General features: G+C 48.0%; 1 protein-coding gene across 1 annotated transcript in view; it reads left to right on the forward strand.

Annotated features, from left to right (window-relative positions):
• Positions 1-16,040: 16,040 nt before the first annotated feature.
• Positions 16,041-20,686, forward strand: part of SMOX (spermine oxidase) — a 49,684-nt gene continuing 45,038 nt past the window's right edge. The window contains exon 1 of the mRNA XM_079307305.1: positions 16,041-16,286. The gene's annotated coding sequence lies outside the window, so the exon portion shown is untranslated. The remainder of the gene's footprint in view (positions 16,287-20,686) is intronic.

The following is a 20,686-nucleotide window of genomic DNA, read 5'->3' on the forward strand; positions in this document are numbered from 1 at the left end:
CCAAAACTGCAGCTGGGGATTAAACAGCCTGACCTGGAGTAACACAGGCTTGCCAGCCAGAAGAGAAAGGTAAATTAGTGATTTGGGGTGGGAAGGCAACTGTGGGAGGGAAAGATTTGGCTCCCAAAAGGGGCAAATCTCTCTGGATCTCAGTGATAATTTCCTCACTGTAAATGATCATTTATTGAAACAGGCTTCCCAGGAAATGGGTGGAGTTCCTGGGAGTGTTCAAAAACATGTAGGTGAGGCACCTGGGACAGGGGTTAGTGCTGGGTTAAGAGTTGGACTTGATCTTAAAGGGTTTTTCCAACCGAAATGATCCTGTGATTCCATGGTGATGCTCCTCATGGTGACAGCACAAGGAAAGGTGTGGGCATTGCCAGGACAGTGTCCTGACAGCCTGGGAGGGGGCTGAGCTCAGAGGATGTAGCTGCTGGATCTGTCCTGGGAGTAGGGAACTGATCCCTGATTGACAGAAACCCACTGAGCATGGTGCAGTGTGAGCTGCAGCTTGTGATGGACACTGACACCACCCTTGATCATGGGGACGTGTCCTGGCCTGTGTTTATCAGCTCTGGGGTGAGGAACCTGTGCCTGGGGGCTGCACACAGCCTGTGGCTTCATTCCAGCCCCTCCTCGTTAGGGCATCTCAGTTTAAAGCTTTTGAGCTGAAACCCTTGGCTCTTGCCAACCTCCAGGGCTCTCCTGCACCATCTGCCATGCCCATATGCCCAAGGTTTTGTCCAAGGGCACCTGCACATACCCTGGATACCACTCTGGAGGGGTGAGGACAGCCCTCACAAGGTCTTTGAGCTGAAGGAATAACAATAATTTCATTTTGTGCCCAAAAGGAGCAGGTGATCCAGAGGAGACATGCAGCTCAGAGTGGACATGGTTAATCTATTCCAGACAAGCAGTACAGACAAGATCCCACAGGATTTAACCAGGAGCTGCTCCCTGGGGAGAGTGACTGGAAGTGTGACCATAGCCCTGGTTAATGAGATCATTTGTAGCTGGTTCAAAAGGTGGGAAGGACCTGCTTGACCTTTTGTAGTGGAAAAAGTCCATGGCCTTGTTTTACATAGTGAAATGGGAAGATCTAAGCCCTGGAGAAAGTAGCTAAGGCAGGAAATGTGAGTGCACATGTGGACAGGTGGCTGCAAGGACCTTGTTTGCAGAGAGGCTGGACCAGGGTAATGGACTGGCCTGACTTGGTTTGGGGGTTTCTGTGGTTTCTGCCTTGTCATGGGAACAGTGGGAACAGGGGCAGGGATTTATGGGGGTGAAGAGCAATGACTTCAACCAGTGCAAATGGATTTAGGTCTGTTTTGGCCATTGGGTTACCTGACTGATGGGGCAGCCAAGCTCTCCACAGGACAGTCCAACAGCTTAGGGATAATGTGAGTTGGGATGAACCTGTAGCTGCTCCAGTCCCATGAAGTGCCAAGATGATCCCAATATTTGACCAGGAGCTGCAGGAGAGACTTTTGGAGAAATCTTGAGCTCATCAAGTCATCAGCCTGGGATCCTGACTGCAAATCAACAAGCCTGGCTCCCTGGGAGTGTGGAGGTTTGTGAGGAGCTCCTCACACCTTCCCATGAACTGGCAGTCAGATTCCTGATAGAAATTTGTCCTGCCCCGTGGAAACATGCTCCTGGCTGTGATGTATCAGAAATTCAACAAAGGCAATGTTTTCTGTGAAATGTCCAGCATTCAACAAATCTGCACACTCTGATGGGGAAAAAAAAAAAAAGTTTGCCTGGAAAATTCCCAAGCATCCTGACTGGCCCTGTGTGATGTTAAGAAATGTGACAGCATTATGCTGTCCATCCCATCCCTTGGGTGTAACCTCATCCCATACCTGAATAACCTGTCACTCTTGGATAAAGGCTCTGGCTCTCTGCCCTGGCTCCCCTCTGAGCTTGTTTCCATGGATTTCTGCCATGAACATGGCTTTATCTTGGTCTCCTAAGGAAACATAACTTCATGAGCACACTTTGCACAAGAATGGAAGATCTCTGGCTTCATCTATGACTTTGTTCTTTACCTTCCCTTGAAGCATTTGACCAACTTCCACCAGATTTCATGGCAAGAATCACAAACAGAAAGGTTTTACAAGCTGGTGGTTGGCTTGCACCAGAGTGGGATCACAAGGCACGAATCCACATGGAATCATTGCCAGCTTTGTTGCATGTTGAACTATTGCTCTCTCTCCACTCCTCTTTTTGTCCCTTCAGAGTGAGATTGAAGGGGCCAGAAAAGGTGCACATGGCTGGAAAAAGGAATTTGCCTCTGTTTGGGGTCTGTAGTAGCTGTCTCCCACCCAAAGTCAGGCTGGGTCCCTTTGCTTTCCCCTCTGGAAGTTGCTCTGCAAAGCAGAGCCCATGAAGCTGCTCTCCAAAAGCCTCTGAGATTGTTGCTTTACAAAAGGAGGGAAAGTTAATTTTTCAAGTCATTAATTTTGACTTGGCTTTCCAGAAGGTTACAATGTGGAAATAACAAACATCCCAGCTGTAAAATTCATGTGTTCCTCAAGGGATTGCAGGGAGGCTCCAGGAACAACCTGCTCACATTTGGAAGTCATGTCAGCCCTTCAGCAGAAGGCTGGAAAATTCAATGGATTTTGGTGTCTATGTGACTTGATAAAATCTAGGTTTCTTCACTAATTGAGCAACTGCCAGGGTGGGGTTTAGGAAGGGTGATGAAGATTTGGACACTCCTGATGACAAGGTGTGAGCTGGTCACGTCCCTTGTCCTAGAAACATCTCAGGTGGACAAGATTCATCAGCACAGAAATGAGATGTTTTCTGGCACCTGATAAAACCTGTGAGCTCTGGCATCCAGACTCTGCCCTGATTGTAAAATGGCCACAGCCACCACGAGAAGCAGGAGTCATTCACTGTCCACACCTACACAGGATGTGTGGAATGACCTCCAGGAGTCACGTCCTACAGGGATGCCAGAGTCATTTGAGGATGGAGTCTGCTCTGCTGGGAGTGTTTGGGTTGAGTGATTCCTGTCCCAGCTGGATTTTGCAGGAAAGAGGCACTTTGGGATGGAGCAGCGAGCCCCATGCTGCCAGCCAGGGGGATCTTTGGAGAAATCCAGGTGCTGCCAATCCCCCCTGTGACCCTGCTCTTCTGCAGGCACATCTTGTCCTCCTGGTTTGGAAGAGCAGTCTCCTCCCCAGCCACCCAAATATGCAGCTGCAGTGCCAAAGAGGCTTTCACAACCTCCTGTGTGACAGGGGCAGACGTGGGGAAGGTGGTGATGTCAAGGGTGGTTGCTGCAGCAACCCCAACACCAGGGTGTGTGCACCCTTTCCAAGAATGTGACTGTGACAGGATGGACAGAACATGGGGACCAGCTCAATGCTACACCAGGAAAAGCCACAAAAGGAATTTGAGGGACAATGGGAATCCATGGAGAACAGGATTAAAGGCCTGATTCTGCTGCTGTGTGCCCCCTTGGGGACTGGCTATCTCAATGTCAATGGCATTTCAACCACCAGACACTCAATTTCTTGGTTTGACCAAGAAGAGATTTAACTTCAAAAAATCCAGGTGAGGCACCCTGCTCTCTCTCTGGGGGCTCACGGATCCCATTGGAAGGCAGAAAAAGACCATGGAGCAGCAGAGACTGGTGCTCCCTTCTCCTGACAGGTTTGAACTGCCAGGTGCAGAGTGTGGTGGGCACAGGACAGTCAGCACATGGTGATGGATAGCATGATTATGGACAGATGGCTTTATTATGGATTATTGTGGCTGCCCCATCCCTGGAAGTGTCCAAGGCCAGGTTGGACAGGGCTTGGAGCCACCTGGGATAGTGGAAGGTGTCCCTGCCCATGGCAGGGGGTTGGAACTAGGTGGCTTTTAAGGTCTCTTCCAACTTAAACAATTCTGTGATTCTAAGAATACATGATTCTATGATTTCCTTCATGGGTTACCTCAGTGACAGGTCTGCAGAAATGTCTGGGGATCCTAAAGGATGAATTTTTATGCTTCAGGACCCCACTCCATCCCCCTCTCCTGTGGGAAAACCACCCTGGTTGCCCTTAATGTAGAAAGATATCAAAATTCTCTTTTGCACCTGAGGAAGAACCAGGCACAGCACTTACAAAGCTGCATAATTCAAGCAGATCTCCCATGAACTGCAGCCCAGAGGTGCTTTGATGCTCTCTGATGTGTGGGATTTAGTAAAAAATAAGGACATGTATCAAATTCTCTGAGTGAAAAAAGGAGAGAGGTCAGGACATTGCTGCTTCCCAAACTCACAGCTCAGTTCTGTGGAACAAGGATGTTGGAATTAGAGGTGGGCCAAAGGACTGGCCACCAGGCCCACCTTGATTTAAACTCCCTCCATTCCCTTACAAGCCCAGGGAATCTCCAATGGAATTTTCTGCCTTCCCAACACACAAAGGCAACAAACTAAAAGGCCTCTCTGAGTCTCTCCTGGTGGAAAACTATCTACAAAAGCTGAATATTCTTCTTTTAATTTAATTTTAATAGCCAAAACATACTATTCAGGCAGTAGATCCAATATTTCTTGGCTAGCAGGGATGATTAAATCTCTATAACTATATGCTACAGAGTGCTCTTGCTGCAATAAATAAAGGTCAAAGGCAAGACACTTCCTGCTACTTTTGCTGACACGTGGCTGCCATTTAGTGATTCATAATCTCTACACACGGCTTGGCACACACTGAGGATTTTTTTTTTTTTTTTTTTTTTAACAGGAGCTGTATTCCACTTGTGCAAACATAACAAAGGATTTAAAGGGACCTGCTCTGAGCCACCTCCACCAGCAGGAAGAATCAGCAAAAGGTAACACAGATGAGCAGGACAATGGGCTGTAGGTTGAGCTATGCACAAGAAATGGGAGCTGATTCTCTGCTGGCTTTTAGGGGTGTTTGAGCTGAAAAAAAGTTTAAAGCTATGCCTGTGTTTGATTTTTTTAAATAGCTTTTTTCTTCTGTATATCCCAGTGCCTTGTGGAACTGCTGAACACTGATGTGCCTGAGTGGCAGAAAACAAATACTGGGAGGTAAAGAAAAGCTGATGGGTTTGGGTAGGATCGTGGTGGGCTCTGGTCTTTTGGTCCTCAGGCTGGGATTTAGTTGTGAGGTGGACTATGTTGAGATTAATTTCATTATCTGGGCAGGAAAAGGGAAAAATATTACAGGAAATAAGTGTTTTGCCATTTTGGGTCTGCTCTGTGGTTTGCACAACGTGTTGGTAGCAGATGTAAAGGGGCAGTTGCAAAAAGATGTGAAATGCCCTTTATATTTAGGAAGTATTTTGGCCATAAACTGCTTGTTTCATCCATCAGGCATTCTTAGTTCTGAAGAATTAAGTTGTGTAAGATTGTGGCTATTTTATTCAAGACTTTTTTTTTTTTTTCTGTTTCTCTGGAAAATATCTGCAAGGATCAGACAAACCTGAAATATGAGGACGTGGAGAGCTGCTGGGTATTGGGGTTTTTGTCCTGAATGCAGTGAAAAGGAATGACTTTTTTTAATGCACTCTCACAATTTCTCAGACTGCACTGAAAATCTGCATATTTTCCCATTTTTATTTGTTTCAATGACTTCATAACATGCTTCCAGCTGGAGGCGGATTGGGGAGTGTGAATCTGTGAGCAAGTAATTCCATGGAGGATTGCCTGCTACCTTTGGTGGTCGGTCCACTTCATTTCCTTTTGGTAACTTTATTTTTCTACTGTTTATTTGTGAAAAGTTCAGGGAAATGGTTTGAATTCTGTTGTTTGAGTGAATTCACCATGCAGTCATGGAATTGTAGCATCATGGAATGGTTTGGGGTGGAAAGGACCTTGAGGATCATCTTGTTCCAATCTCCTGCCATGGGCAGGGACACCTTCCACTATCCCAGGCTGTTCCAATCCCTGTCCAGCCTGACCTTGGACACTTCCAGGGATCCAAGGGCAGCCACAGCTTCTCTGGGCACCCTGTGCCAGGTCTCAGCATCCTCACAGGGAACAATTCCTTCCCAATATCCCATCTAAGTCTTGCCTCTTTCAGTCACATTGGGATTTGCATTACAGCCCAGAGACCCCTTAGCTGTGCATCAAGACCCAGTCCCTGCATGGGAGCCCAGCTGAGGGGCACAGGAGAGGAAAAGCTGCCTGGGGAAGGGGAATCTGAGTGGGATCCTTGCAGCCCGTGGTCCTAGTGACTGAATCATGCTGCTGATGTCATTTATTAGGGCTGTTTCCTGCTGAGGAACAGACTCAGCACCACACAGGTCTCCAGCCACTGCTGGCACACTCCAGAGCAGTGAATCACTGCTGCTGTTTGCTGAGCTGAGTCACTCGTGAGGACAGAGACCTCACAGAAAATGTTCCTTGGTGAACAAACTACTCCAGGAACTCAGTAAAAAAAAAAAAAAATAAATTCAGGTTCCTTTTTGGCATCTTTTGCCTGATGGAAGGAGAGTTTTTCTCAGTGGAATATCTCTGCTCCAAGGTGGTGTCTGGGTGCAGAGTGACCTGTGTTTCCAGCTGGCAGAACAAAGCAGGGATCGTGTTTGAAGGCTGTTTGTTCAGCATCCCAGTAACAAGACTTTGGGCACCTGGAAACTTTGGCAAGCAAAACCTGTATTTATTTTTTTTTTTTTAAATTCTGAATCCTAAGGAAACAGAGGGGGTGAGGGGGAAGTTTAGGGTTTTTTTTTCCTTTTCAACCAAAAAGGAAATTATGCAAGGAGGGGAGAAAAAGTTGTTCCAAGGCCAAATTATCACCTGCTCACTTTAATATTGGCTCAGATAAGTAAAAGAAGAATTGAAGGAGCACATAAATGAGGTCTGGAAAAATCCTGTGTTCAAGGGACCAGGGTAGTGAGTGAACAGCAAGTGTCTTGGCTCTACAGGAATCAGTGGCCAGAAAATGAAATTAGTGGGATGTATCCATGAAGATGGGTCCTTATACAACGGGTAGCTGAGCTGGCAAGGTCTTTCTGAAGGATATTGTGGACACAAAAAGTTTCAGGAGGTAAATGGGCAACTCAGAAATGATGGAATTTATGGAGAGATATCTTCTGGGGTTTACTATGCAGACAAATCCCATCAGACATCCCTTGAAGTGATTTATAAAGAAGGCAAGGAGAACTTTGGGGAGATGTTTTGTGTGTTTGACCCAACTTCAAGCAGCTGCTTGTTGGCACTGTTTTTATGTTTTTTTTTTCCCCATCACTTTAACCTGAAGCAGCAGGAAGAAAAATGAAGAAAAATATTTTTTGGCCACTAAAGCCATGGTACTTTGCACCATGGGATCAGAGTTGGGAACAGCATTCCTGGGCACAAGGGGCAGGAAAGTGTCCCTTATGTAGGAAATCCCAGGTTGAGGTGCCCCAAATGATACCAGAGAGCACCTTATGAGGATGCTCAGCTTTCTTACATTTTGTTTTCCAAATCCCTTCCTACCTTCATCTGTACCAGCCAAAGCAGGTTCCCAAGCTGGATGGAGCCTGGGCCAGAGCACTGTGGCTCTTTTTATTCCCCTAATGTGTCCCAGCAACACTGGGCAGCCAGCCTGGCATTTTGACTGAGATTTTAAAGGCTTGCTATTACAGATTTCTCCTTTTCTATTTCTCTCCCAGAACACTGGGTAATTTTACCTTTGTTTTTTTTGTTAAACTCTTGTTTTCCCCTTCCTTTGGGGATTGGGACAAGGGACATAGCTCTGTAAAATTTATTTGGGTGCCAGATCCCTGCTAGCACCCATCACCTGCTGTAGTGTGCTGCTACCTTTCTCCTTCCCCACCTCAGAGCCAGGCAAACACATTCTGCTCTTTTGGGATTATATCCTGGAGATTTGAATGTCACAGCAGGCTGTGCAGTTTAACACAGGAAACATTTGTGGCTGCTATTTAAGAGAAATAAGTTGCTCATGTTTCCTTGGGAACCAGCCCGTCAATCAAGCTCACTTGACTCCCCTGTTATTAAAATAAAATGTGAAAGAGTAAATGGAAGGGCAAAAACACTGAGCATATTTTGTATCCAAAGTACGCATCCTTATGTAAAGGAGTGTTTTTTCAGCTTTTTCAGATGGAGTGCTGTTCTTTTGGATGACTTTTGCTGGCAGTGCTGTGTCTTCACACACAGAACTTGGAGCTGACTGTAAAAGAACACCCTGCAGCTCAGCAGTTGTTGTATTATGCCTGTGTGCAGGTTACACACAACACTTGCTCCCCCTGGCACTGCTTCCCTGCCTGCCTGTGGCTGTACCCAGCCTGCAGTTTTCATTTCACCTCTTAGGCTGTTCCTTCAGAGCTTCCCATCCCACCCCAGGGGTGTTTCTGTGCCTCATTTTGTGTGGGTTTATAGGAGAGTTTATCTTTAAGACCTGCCACTCGCAGAGGCAGCAGGTTATCCGTGGGGCAAGGCTATTTTTAGGGAGTGCAGTGCCAGGATGGCTCACTGCTCTTGGCAGCCAACACGTGCAGAGCACAAAGGCAGCTCTGTGCTCAGGGCTGCAGAGCCCCAGGAGCTGGGAGCCAGGCACGGGCAGGGAAAGGGCTCAGCAGGATCACCCTGGGCAGGGAGAAGGGCTGGGAGCTGCAGGGAGGCTGCAGCAGGAACTGCAGGGCCAAGGGAGGGGAGGGCAGGCAGGGATGCAGAGACTGGGAGGGAAAATGGGTAAGACTTGTGCTGGTTTGCAGGACAGGTGTCTGCCAAGAAAGGCAGGAGCTTCTTTTGGAAATGGAGAATGTAAAGCCCCTCCCTCCAAATTATTATTATGATTTTGAAATTAAGAGGCTCTCTGGTAAAGATAGGGGAATTAAGAATGACAGTTCTTTAATTTTTACAAGAAAAATTAAAATAGAAATGCAGAATTACACAGAACAATCCCAACCCTGCCAGAGTCAGAATCCAAGCTGGCACAGTCAGTCAGTCAGGGTGGTGGCACAGTCCCATTCCATGGTGCTGCATCCTCCTGCAGGGGCAGATGTGGTTCAGCTGGAGCAGTGCTCCTGGAGAAGGTGCAGTTTCCTCTGAAGGTGCAGGGATGATGTGGAAGGGTCTGGCTTTCCTCTGGAATCCAGTGGAAAGGCTGCTCTGGTGTTCCAAATCTCAGTTTTTCTCTGGGTAGGAAAGGCTTGGCTCCTGCCCTGGCTGGAGCATCTCCCAGTGGGATGATGGAATTTTATCAGCCATGCCCTGGGACTCAGTGGCCATGAACAGGAGATATCTGCTGGAGGGAGGATGGGCTGTGGGAAGATAAAGATGATTGCCCAGCTGGTTTAAAGATGGCCCATGAGCAGAGAATATGTGCCAGGAGATCAGGGGCACTGCCCCAGCCGGGTCAGCAGATGGGACAGAACACACATTGCTGGCACATCCTGTATGGCAACCAGAGACAGACTGGATGTGGCACTTGGTTCCATGGTCTAACTGAGGTGTCAGGTCATGGGTTGGACTTGATGATTTTGAAGGTCTCTTCTAACCCCGTGATTCTGTGAATTCTGTGAAATGGGAAGTTCTCAGGATCATTGTCTAGCTTTTGCTGGTATCAGCCTTTGGCTTTTGAAGTGAAATATCCAAACCATAATGCGTGGAAGAGATATATTATCTGCAACACCTGGCCAGTGCTGGAGATCCAAAATGGGATTAGTTTGCATTTTCCACCATGCTTTCCTCTACCTGCTGTGAGATAAAGGCAGGACCTGCATTGATGTCAGCAGCAAAGCCTCCTCCCAGATTTCCACATTCAGCCCTGTTCCTTTGCACCTGCCAAATTTTCATTTCCTGGATTCTTTTTTTTGTGTTTGAAATAGTTTAAGTGATTGTGGTTTCATGCAACCTGTGCTGAATTGACGACAAAGGGGTGTAAATGTTCATAGCTGCTTTCACAAGAAGGTATGTTGGGTGAGATAAGACTGGCTCTGCTGGAATAACTTGTGAAGGATGTGCTAGAGGTGCACAAAATAGTGATAAGTTGCTGAGAATCCAGCTATTCACTCTGTCCCACAATATAAGGACATGAGAGCATTCAGGGCTGGAGCACCTCTCCTGTGAGGAAAAACTGGGAGAGCTGGGGGTTTTCAGCATGGAGAAATATCCAGTGAGAACTTAGAGCCCCTTCCAGAGCCTGAGGGGCTCCAGGAGAGCTGGAGAAGGACTTTGGACAAGGGATGGAGGGACAGGACACAGGGAATGGCTTTTCACTGCCAGAGGGCAGGGATGGATGGGATATTGGGAATAAATCCTGCCCTGTGAGGGTGCTGAGGCTTTGGCACAGTATACCCAGAGAAGCTGTGGCTGCCCCTGGATACCTGGAAATGTCCAGGGCCAGGTTGGATGAGGCTGGAGCAATCTGGGATAGTGGAAGGTGTCCCTACCTATGGCAGGGGATTGAAATAGAATGATCTTTCAGCTCCCTACCAATCCAAAGCACTCCATGAATCTCTGATTCTAGGATGAATGGAAATAGCCAGCTCCATGCAAATTAAAGGATGTGCTATTGGTACTATTCCTTGATTCACTGTCAACATTTACCTGAAGAGAGCAAACCAGCTTGTGGAAACAAAACCCAAATAAGGTTATTAAATACAGAGGAACCATGTCTACCCCACAAAGTCCCTGACAGAAGATAACTGGGAGCTGAGAGTGGTGAGTCCTGTTCTCCCACTTGTGGAGACTCAGGTTGTTCCTGGCCTGCACACAGATGTGTGTGCAGAAGATAGTGCCACCTTTGAACCTGCTCTCTGCTGTGCTCCAGGGAAAGCATTTCCAATTTTCCTCATCCAAATGAAACCACAAGGGCACTTTTGGTAAAAACTCACAGAAATGGAATCATGAAGGATTTTTAAATTTGGCACAGAGAATTTTGTGGTAAGAATAAGTAATTGGGACTTGAAGCTTGACAGATCTAAGCCAACAAGAGCAGCACATTTGCAGCTTTTTGGATGTGTGTTTGCTACCCCAATTTATTAAGGATTGCAAAGGATCTTCCACACATGGATTTTTTTTTCCTATTGCTGAGATTGGTAACTTTTCTCAGCAGATATATCCTTCCAGAAATCCATGTAGGAAAGTGCCAAAGGCTGCAGCTCTCAGGATATTAAAAGAAATTACTGCTTGAGCAGTTTCATTCTGGAAATTGCCTTCCTAGAAGGGAACAAGGATGAGCAAACACAGGAGGGGAATTTCTCCTTCTCACCTGGACTAGTTTTAATTTATAACCACAAAGGTAAGCTGGGTGGTTGTTCTGTGTCCAGATTGTTCATCATCACAGGGAAATATTTATAAGGGAGCTTCCTGTCACCTTGACAGCTGTCAAATGATGACAGAATAGCAAAGGTCATTGTTACCCATTCCCATGAACTGCTGCAGCTACACTGTGATGACTGGAAGGTCACAAGGATTTTTTTAGCAAAGGACAGACTCTCTGAAGTGACTTTTGAAACTGCCTGTAGCCTGAATTCACTTTCAAAAGCAGGCTGCTGGGCTTTCAGGTTCCCTTTGTAGTCTTGGCAAAACCTTTTATTGATTTATTGTCAGGGGATTGTGAGGAAAAGGGGAAAAACACCCACAAGAGGCGACACTGTTTGATCTCTGCCCTTCCTCCTTGTGCTTGTGATCCACAGCCTTGCCTCAGATAAAATTTCTGGTGGGATTTGATATTTATGTTAGAATGCTTCTGTCTTCTGCACCGGACGTGGGTTTGGTTTTTCTCCTGGGAATGTATGTTTTTGTTTGAGTGCTCAAGTGTTCCTCAAGTGGGTGAATGAATCATGGAAATCCTGTATTACGGATGGATGGAAAGATAATAAAGCATTATATGTGGTAAGTTTGCTTTGCCTACTTTGCAGGTAAAAGGGATTAATCTTTCTCTAGTAAACAAACAGTGTAGAGGATGGAAAAGCCAGCTGGGCTTGTTTGGAGTTGCTGTAGTTATTTAACACAGGGATTTTTCTCAGACTGTACGTGGTGTCCTGCTTGGGGAAACACAAGCAGCTTTGTCACTTTGCATCACCCTGCCCAGAGCAGGAGCCAAAATCAGTACCCAGCTACCCTTAGGATACTAATTCCTGGGTTAGAAAACTGGAAACCCCTTTTGTGACTTACATATTTACTGTTCAAGTTATATTTTAACTTTATGAGGGTCCTGCCAGATGTCAGTGTGAGAGTGGACCCCCAAAAACTTGAGCCAAACTCATGGGGGCTTTTCACTGCAGACATGCTCCTAATGCCAAAGTCAAATTTTGGCAAGAGTGGGCAGCCTCTGAAACACAGCACACCCTGTGGCTCATATCAGGAGTCTCTGTACTGAGATTCATGACTTCAAATAGATAACAGCACTTTCCCCAACATTTTTAAATCTAAGGATGAAAAATGCAGTGAAACAACAGTAAAAGGCAAAACCTTTTTATGCCAAACATCAGGAATGTGGTGCTTTGGAGCACAGAGGGGTACTCTCTGCTGCCTGTTTTTATTTGCCACTCCTGCTCTCTTTTTCAGGTAACTGGATCCTTATCTTCCTAAAAAAAAAGCTTCATGTCAGGCTCAGTGCTCATCTCACCTGACAATTCTAGGAATGGGGCATCATGTTGGTCAATAGGAATCTAGAGAACAATCACTTAATGGCTTTAAGTCATTATTCTGCTTAGTAAAAAATAAAAAAAGCAACATCAGTCCATCCAATAGATCTTGGCCAGACTTCAAACATGCCCAAACCCAGAAATACAGCTTCACAGAGTGCCCAGGTGCCTCCCACCCTCCCTGAGCTCTCCTGATTTGTTTGCTGGAATTCCTTCCCCATCTGAAGGTGTGTATTGAAGGATATGAGACCTGAGCTATTTCTGTCCATTCTGTGGTGCAAAAAACCCTTCCAGAAAGAGACCTTCCAGGCAATCATACCCTTTTCTTTCTTCACATTGATTATGTCTTTGGATTGCAGCCCTGAGTAATCTTTTCAGGTGTGTTGCACAAAGGTCTTTCTCCTCCTTGTTTTTTGGGTTAGGCTCTTCAGATTTTTACTATTTGCTTTACATTTCAGTCATAAACCTGTCCTTCACTAGTGCTTCCCAGGAAAGTTGCTTTATTCACTAGGTGATCTGCTCATGGAAAACAAATGTCAAAGGCACAAAAAGTGCTGGTTCTAGGATTTCATCAAATTTCCTTGGGACTACCATCTCTACAGGCACCAGCCTCAGTCATATCTGTCAATTACTCTTCCTTAATGCATTGAACACTGTATTAAACATGGGCTTGCAAGGTATTTTAGCTTTATTTTCCCACAGGTAATTGCATTTCTGTGCACCCTCAAAACGCCTCACAAGCATTCCTAGGGTTTAGAGCTGGCTCTGTTGCCAAATTTAAACTGGAGAAAGAGGGTAGAGCCCAGGGGACTCCTAATACCCAGAGCTTTCTAGATTTAGCTCAAATCCTTCTCGTTGCAGCCAGGCAAGCTCAGAGCTACTGCAGCCCTGCAGCACAGTTGTTTATTTGCTGTGGAGGAAATAGAAGTGCCATTCAGTAGGAATTGGCTCACCAGCTTTCCCAGCTGCTGGATGACAAGCATCCCTCATGCTTCAGCTTCCCTGTGGGTACAGGGGGCACCAGTCTGTCCCTCGTGGCTCCTTTTTGGCTACCATCAAACATTGGGCCTGGATTTGAGGCAGCCCTGAGGGGCAGGTGTTGCTCTGTGAGATGCTGAGGACTCCAGGCAGGAAAACCTGGCTTTCCCTCATCCTCTGCAGATAAGTATCTCCAAGCTGGGCCATCAAACTGTGCCTATTTCCTTATCACCTCTGACTTTGCTGGCTCTGGTGGGAAAGGCTGCTCTTTCCAGCCTCACTGCCAATTCCTCTCTTTCCAGATATGGCTGGTTGGAGCAGGGATATGGCTCATTTCCCTCAAGTCCTTTAATTTGCAAAGCTCTGCTTCTATCTGTAGGCTAGGTGCAGACCCAGTGCTGAGGCTGTGAGCCCACCACCAGGCACAGGGTGTGCTGAATGGGGACAGCCATCCCAATGGCTGGCAGAGCACAGACCCCATCCCAAAAAGTGTCTGGACATGGAATCATAGAATATTCTGAGTTGGAAGGGACCCACAAAGACTAACCAGTCCAACTTCTGGTCCCTCTGGCAGATGACAACCCCAACAATCTCACTTGAGAGTGTTGTTCAAACCCTCCTGCAGCTCTGGCAGCCTCAGGGCCGTGCCCATTCCCTGGGGAGCCTGGGCAGTGCCAGCACCCTCTGGGGGAAGAACCTTTTCCTAAAATCCAACTAAACTCCACCTGAAATATTTTCTTGGGTCCTGTCAGTGGCCATCAGGCAGCAGAGATCAGAGCTGTCTCTCTTTTCCTTCCTAATGAAACTGCAGACCATGGTGAAGTCTTTCTTCAGTCTCCAGCTGAACAGACTAAAGGACCTCAGCCATCCATTGTAAGGCTTTCCCTCTAGACCCTTCCCCAGTTTCATGTTGCTGCTTTGGATGCTGTCTAATAGCTTTATACTCTTTTTATATTGTCCCTTGTCCTATACTGATTGTCAAACATTACAGTGGCTTCAGCCTCTGGGTACTTTGAAGGGTTTTAAATCCAGTGGTGATGGCAGCACTGAAGAGCAGTCAGGGAAGAACAAGGTCTGGAGGAAAGCAGCCTGCATACACTGCATATATGAAATTGAAGAATTTGCACAGTTGTCTGGTATCTGATGGAAGCTGGGAACCCCGAATCCATGTTATTCTTGCTGTTTTCCCCAGATGTTTTGGCTGGCTCAGCAACCTGAGCCCAGCCGTGCAGGTGCAAAGCTCTGGCAGGTGGCTGAGTGTGTTTTATAAAACCTTAAAATGCTTGAAGGCAGCGTGCAGACATGACTGATTTCCATCCAAGGAGCAGCCTTTCCTCCAGACTTTCCCTCCAGGCATCCAAAAGCAATTTCAGCCAGCCTTTAATGGGAAGGCTGTGGGATGTCTGAGTGCTCCAGCTCTGTGGTGGACCTGCATCCCATGAGTTACACATTGCTCAATCCTGGTCACAAACTTTTTTTTTGGAAAGAAACTGTAATTTAATAAAACCTGTGATTATGGGGCTGCTGCTTGGAGAGGAGACTTTTACCCTGCAGCTGCATGAAAAGTATCAAATTCAGAAGGAACAGGGACATCTCCCCTTTGCTTTAGGGTCTGAGTGCCATCTCCCAAACTGGGACACAGAACTGGATTTTTTTGGCTTTCCCTTCCATTTGGAAGAAGTCTCCATTGCACAGGCTCTGTGCCCAGAGCCACTTAAGAGTATTTTTATTATATACAGAATTGCAGAATGGTTTGGGTTGGAAAGAACATTAGAGATCACTCAGTTCCAACTCCCTGCCATGGGGCAGGTCACCTTCCACTAAACCAGGCTGCTCAGAGCTTTGTCCAAACTGGTCTTGAACATTTCCAGGGAATGTATATTCCAGTTTTGCATATATGTGAAATGGTTAATATATAGTATATATATATTATGTATACATATATTTACATTTCATAATTATATATTATAGTGTTTGTATACATATGTTGGAGAAGGTCCTTTGCTAGCTTTTAGTAGTCTTCAAGCTGAAAAAAAATTAAAGCTTCGCCTATTTTTGATTTTCTATAATTTTTTTTTCCGTATTTCACATTGCCTCGATTAAGTGCATGAACATTGCTATCAGCGAGTGGCAGAAACCAGATGGTGAGAGATAAGAAAGCGTGACGGTGTTTGGGTAGGAATGCGGTGGGCTGTGTTTTTCTGGTCCACAGGCTGAGCTTTAATTGTGAGGCGGACTCCGATGAGATTAATTTCATTGTCTGCACAGGAATAGGAAAAAAAGCTGTGCAGGAATTAAGTTATTTTCCACACTAGGTCTGCTCTGTAGTTTGGCGAACGCTCCGGCGCGGGGGTATCAAAGCAGCCTTGAAATACAGCGGTAACCGCAAGAGGTGAAAAAGACCCGTCCCGCTTAGGAAGAAAATTAGATTTAAAATGCTCGTTTCAGCAAACAGGGGCCGATGCGCTCGGAGCTCCACATTCAAGTTGCAGGAGGGGCGGAGGAAGCGGCGCAGGAGGCGGAGAAGGGGAAGGAGGAGGCGGCGAGGGCGGGGGATGCTCGAGGCGGAGCCGGGGCGGGCCGCAGGGGAGGCGGCTGGAAAACAGGCCGGCGCTGGTTCTCGGCCCGCAGTGCCCGCAGCCGCCGCTCAGCCGCGCCGGGAGCCGCTCAGCCGCGGGAGGCAGCGAGGCGAGAGCCGGGCGGGCGCCCCGACCCCGACAGTCCCCTCCGGCACCGCACCGCACACACAGGTACGCGGCGGGCCCGGGCCGCTCCGAGCGCTGCCCTCGGCCCCTCACCGGCACCTGCGGCCGGAGGGCCGGTGCCGCCCCGGCGGGGCTGCCCCGTGTCCCTCACACAGCGCCCGGGGAGAGGGCGGGGGGCTTTGTGTGGGGTACGGAGCCGCGGTCTGTCCCACACGGCCACATCGGCGAGCCGCTCTCGGGCCGTTCCCGTGCCCGTCCCACACACCTGCCCGAGGGTCATTCCCTGTGCCCCATCCCACACACCTGCCCGAGGGTCATTCCCTGTGCCCCATCCCACACACCTGCCCGAGGGTCATTCCCTGTGTCCCGTCCCACACACCTGCCCGAGGGTCATTCCCTGTGCCCCATCCCACACACCTGCCCGAGGGTCATTCCCTGTGCCCCATCCCACACACCTGCCCGAGGGTCATTCCCTGTGTCCCGTCCCACACACCTGCCCGAGGGTCATTCCCTGTGCCCCGTCCCACACACCTGCCCGAGGGGTGATTCCCTGTGCCCCGTCCCAAAAATGATCCCAAAGGAACCAGCCCTGTGCCTCGTCCCACACACCTACCCAGGGGATCCTTCCTTGTGTCCCGTCCCACACACCTGCCCGAGGGTCATTCCCTGTGTCCCGTCCCACACACCTGCCCGAGGGTCATTCCCTGTGTCCCGTCCCACACACCTGCCCGAGGGTCTTTCCCTGTGTCCCGTCCCAAACGTGATCCCAGAGGACCCAGCGCTGTTCCCGTCCCAAACACCACCCTGAGGGTTCAACATTGTGCCCCATCCCGCACATCACCCTGAGGAACCATCCCCGTGCCCCGTCCCAAACACCACTCACGTTCCCCGTGCCCCATCCCACAGTCTCACCTCCCCGAATTCCTCCAGGGCAGGTTCGCTGTGCCCCATCCCAGGCTCCCCAAACCGCCCCAGGAGTTCGCCGCCCCTCCGCCCCTTGCCACCCCAGCCCAGGTGCAGGGCAGGTGTCATCCCCGCCGCTTTGTGTGTGGGAACGAGGATCGCTCTGTCGGCCGAGGGCGGAACACGCGTGGCTGTGTTGGGATTTTGGGGTGGTTTGGGTGTTTTTTCCCTCCCGTGTGTCCATGTCAGTGTGTGCCCCGCATGTGACACGAGCCCGCGCGTCCCTCCGCATTCCCCGCCTCGGCGGTGCCGGTGGTGACACGGAGGGGAGAGGTGGAGCGGGGATGGCACCGTGGTGGGATGTGAATGACGAGAGGTGAAGGCTCCTCTCGCTCGCTGCTTGTTTGTGTTTCTGGTGTTTTCGTGTTTATACAAAGCTGTTACAGTCCCGGGGGCTTGGCTGTTCGCACCGATCAGTCGAATCCATCGACTTCTGCGGGATCGCTGTGTCTCTGAGATCGGTGTGGTAGGTGGGGGATTAGTGCTGAATGCCGGGCAGTGAAATGCACAAAGCCAGTTGTCACTTACTGAAACTGACCTCAAAGCTTTTATTTACATTCTCAAGCCCATATACAGAATTGCGCTGCATCCTTGCTCTGCTCATCCCAGAAAATGCTTTCCATGGATTACAGACGCGCTGTCTCAAGCCTGGTGCCGGGACCAGCTGTAATTGTCTGATACATTAGATGTAAACACGAGCTTTACATAAAAGTGAAACCATATGTATCGCCTAACACATGGCCACTCTGTGATCCTGCACAAACAAAGTTGAGCCCAGAGCCCTGTCCTTAGCTCACCCTGTTGATCCACTTTTCCCGTAGCCTGTGAGACGCAGTCCCGTTCCCAGAGTTACCAGACAGGTTTAGTGGAGAACAAGAAATCAGCCCAGGAGCATTTCTGTGTGTTGTGCAAGAATGCTGTTATGTTCTCAGTCCTTTACAGATGTTGTTTTATTGACTTAGTGATAACATTTTACTCTCCTAGGTCCTTTTCCCTTTCCAGATTGTTAGGCCAGCACTTACTAATCTTTTATGGCACTGCTGTGGAACAGATGTACCGTGTTTTTTAGGGAGTAGCAAGCTCTGTGGTTTCAGCTGGCTTTGCCTCTAAAAAAAACCAGCACTGCCTTTCCCTGGTGCTGCTGTTGTGGAGTGGGTAGCTGGACTAGGAAGCCTGTTTGGATGGCTACTGAGCTGGCAAGAAGCCAGCAGGCTTGGGTCTGACTCAGTGCCTGCATCCAAATCGTTGTGTGGCTGATCAAATGTTTACCTGGAGTTCCTTGGGTTTGGAGCAGCATCCAGCTGGTATTTTAGCTAAGCTGTGCGTGAAAAGGGCTGTAGAGCTCTGATGCTTTAAATGCTAGAAGTGCTGGCTGCTGTTGGGTGCTGTGGTCACTTTTCCCTGCCCATCCTTGGGCTCTGTGGAGCAGCAGCTCTGGAGCTGTTCCACTTTGTCCTGAAAGGCTGGAGCACCACAAACACCCTGGGACCCCGTGGTCTCAGCCCTGCTGCTGCTGCTGCCACTCGTGGTTGTCCCTCTCTGCTTGGAGCTCTTTTCCCCCATTGTGTCTCTCCCTCCAAAGTGCCATGATTTAGCTGTGGTGTCTCTGAAACTCAGTGTTTTACTGGGATGGGGGAATCTCAGTTGATTTGGTGGCACTGGAGGGGTTGAGGTAGAGTTTGGAGAACTGGTGTCAAATTGTTGATATTCCTTACAAACAGCAGACCTGGTGGTTTCTGGGCTCCCTACAGCATCTAATAGGTGTGATGGTGCTTTTAGTGACCTCCACCTTCACCAAGTGGTGCAATTTGGATTTTTCTCACTCATCCATCCTCAAAAGCTATTGGACCCCTGCCCATCTCTGCCTCAGAAGCTTGGAGGAGCATTTCTGCATCTCAGTGCCAGCTCAGGAGTGTATCTGCCTGTCTTTCAACCCCACTTCCATCATTTCATGTTTTCTATTCCTGTCATCTCACTGAAAAGTAATCCTTCTAATCAAATCTGAGGTTCTCCAGCTAAATTCCTGCTGGCCCAAGTAAGTGTCTAAGGAAAATTGTGATGTTGACTTCTGAAGTATGTGGAATTACTTTGATTGGGTTGTACAAAAAAGAGAGAGAAATTATTTTCTGGTTTGTTTTTTTTTTTCACAAGTATTGTAACAGAGCCTGCTGTGTTTCACAAATCTCATTGCTGTCTCCTTCTCTAAGTAATTGTAATTAACAGACCAGAAAATGGAAAAATGTAGAAATACCCTTTCCCACTGGCCACAAACATTAGTCCTCTCCAGAAGTTAATGAAGGCAAGTCTATGGAAATTAAATAATTGTTTTGGGTTGTTTTTTTTTTTTAGTTCTGTTGGTGAGCTAAAACATTGTGTCAGAGTGGTAAATAATAGAGCTGTAAAGATCTCCTCTTGGAATTGATGTGGCTGAAGAATGGATTTGAGCTTTTCTTTCTCTGAAGAGTCTAAACCTCTAAGATGTGGCTGAGGGATGTGTCCTGCTCTGCTTGCATGCAAAAACTGATCTAAGCACAACAGTAATGTGGGAGAGAGAATGTAACCCACCATGAGAATAGAAGCATAACCATAAAAAAATCCCAAATGCAACCAATTCATCAAATTATGGACACAAATACTTTTACAAGTGACACTTCAAAACCACCTTTATGGTGTTTCCAGACTGTGTTATCATCTTTGTTTTCCTCCTGAGGGAACATGAACATTTTCAGCTGCCTTGGTGTTGTGTCCCATTTTCATTGGCTCTGTTGCTGTGTTGGCTTTGCTGTATCTGGGCATTCCATGCTCCATATTGAGGGCACGTGGGTGTGTTCACTGTCATAAATCTTGAGTTTACAGGAATCACTGTGAAAATTGGTCAAAAATCTTTCTTTCCATTTTTTCCCTTCCTTTTATAATCTAATATTTCAGTGGTTTCTTCTTGTTTTAACAGAAAATTCCAGAAATACCGTGGGTGGGAATATGAAGCACTTGGAAAATAAATCTTTGATCCAGTTACCACCATGAGTGTGGGAGCACCTGAGGAGCACCTGGGTGTGTTGCAGGTGGTGTGAGGCTCAGCTCTGGAGAGTGGCTTTGGGGCAACCTTAGTTTGAGGTCCTGTTCTGTGTGTCCATGAGAGCCAGTGTCCTTGAGGGGCCCTGGGATGGGGTTGGGCTGGAAGCTGGAGGAGCAGCTGGGAGAGCTGGGGATGTCCAGCTGGAGAAGAGAAAGCTCTGGGGATACCTTGCACCACCTTCCAGTGCCTGAAGGGGCTGCAGCACAGCTGGAGAGGGAGTTGGGTAAGAGCCTGGAGTGACAGGATGAGAGGCAATGGCTTCCCACTGACAGAGGGGACTTTTACATCAGATATTAGGAAGTTCTTTAGTCAGTGATGAAGCCTTGGCACAGAAGCTGTGCTGCCTCTGGATCCCTGCAAGTGTCCAAGGCCAGGCTGGACTTGGAGCAGCCTGGAATAGTGGAAG

This window comes from Erithacus rubecula (assembly GCF_903797595.1).
Source record: "Erithacus rubecula genome assembly, chromosome: 5".
In the NCBI taxonomy this organism is placed as follows: domain Eukaryota; kingdom Metazoa; phylum Chordata; class Aves; order Passeriformes; family Muscicapidae; genus Erithacus; species Erithacus rubecula.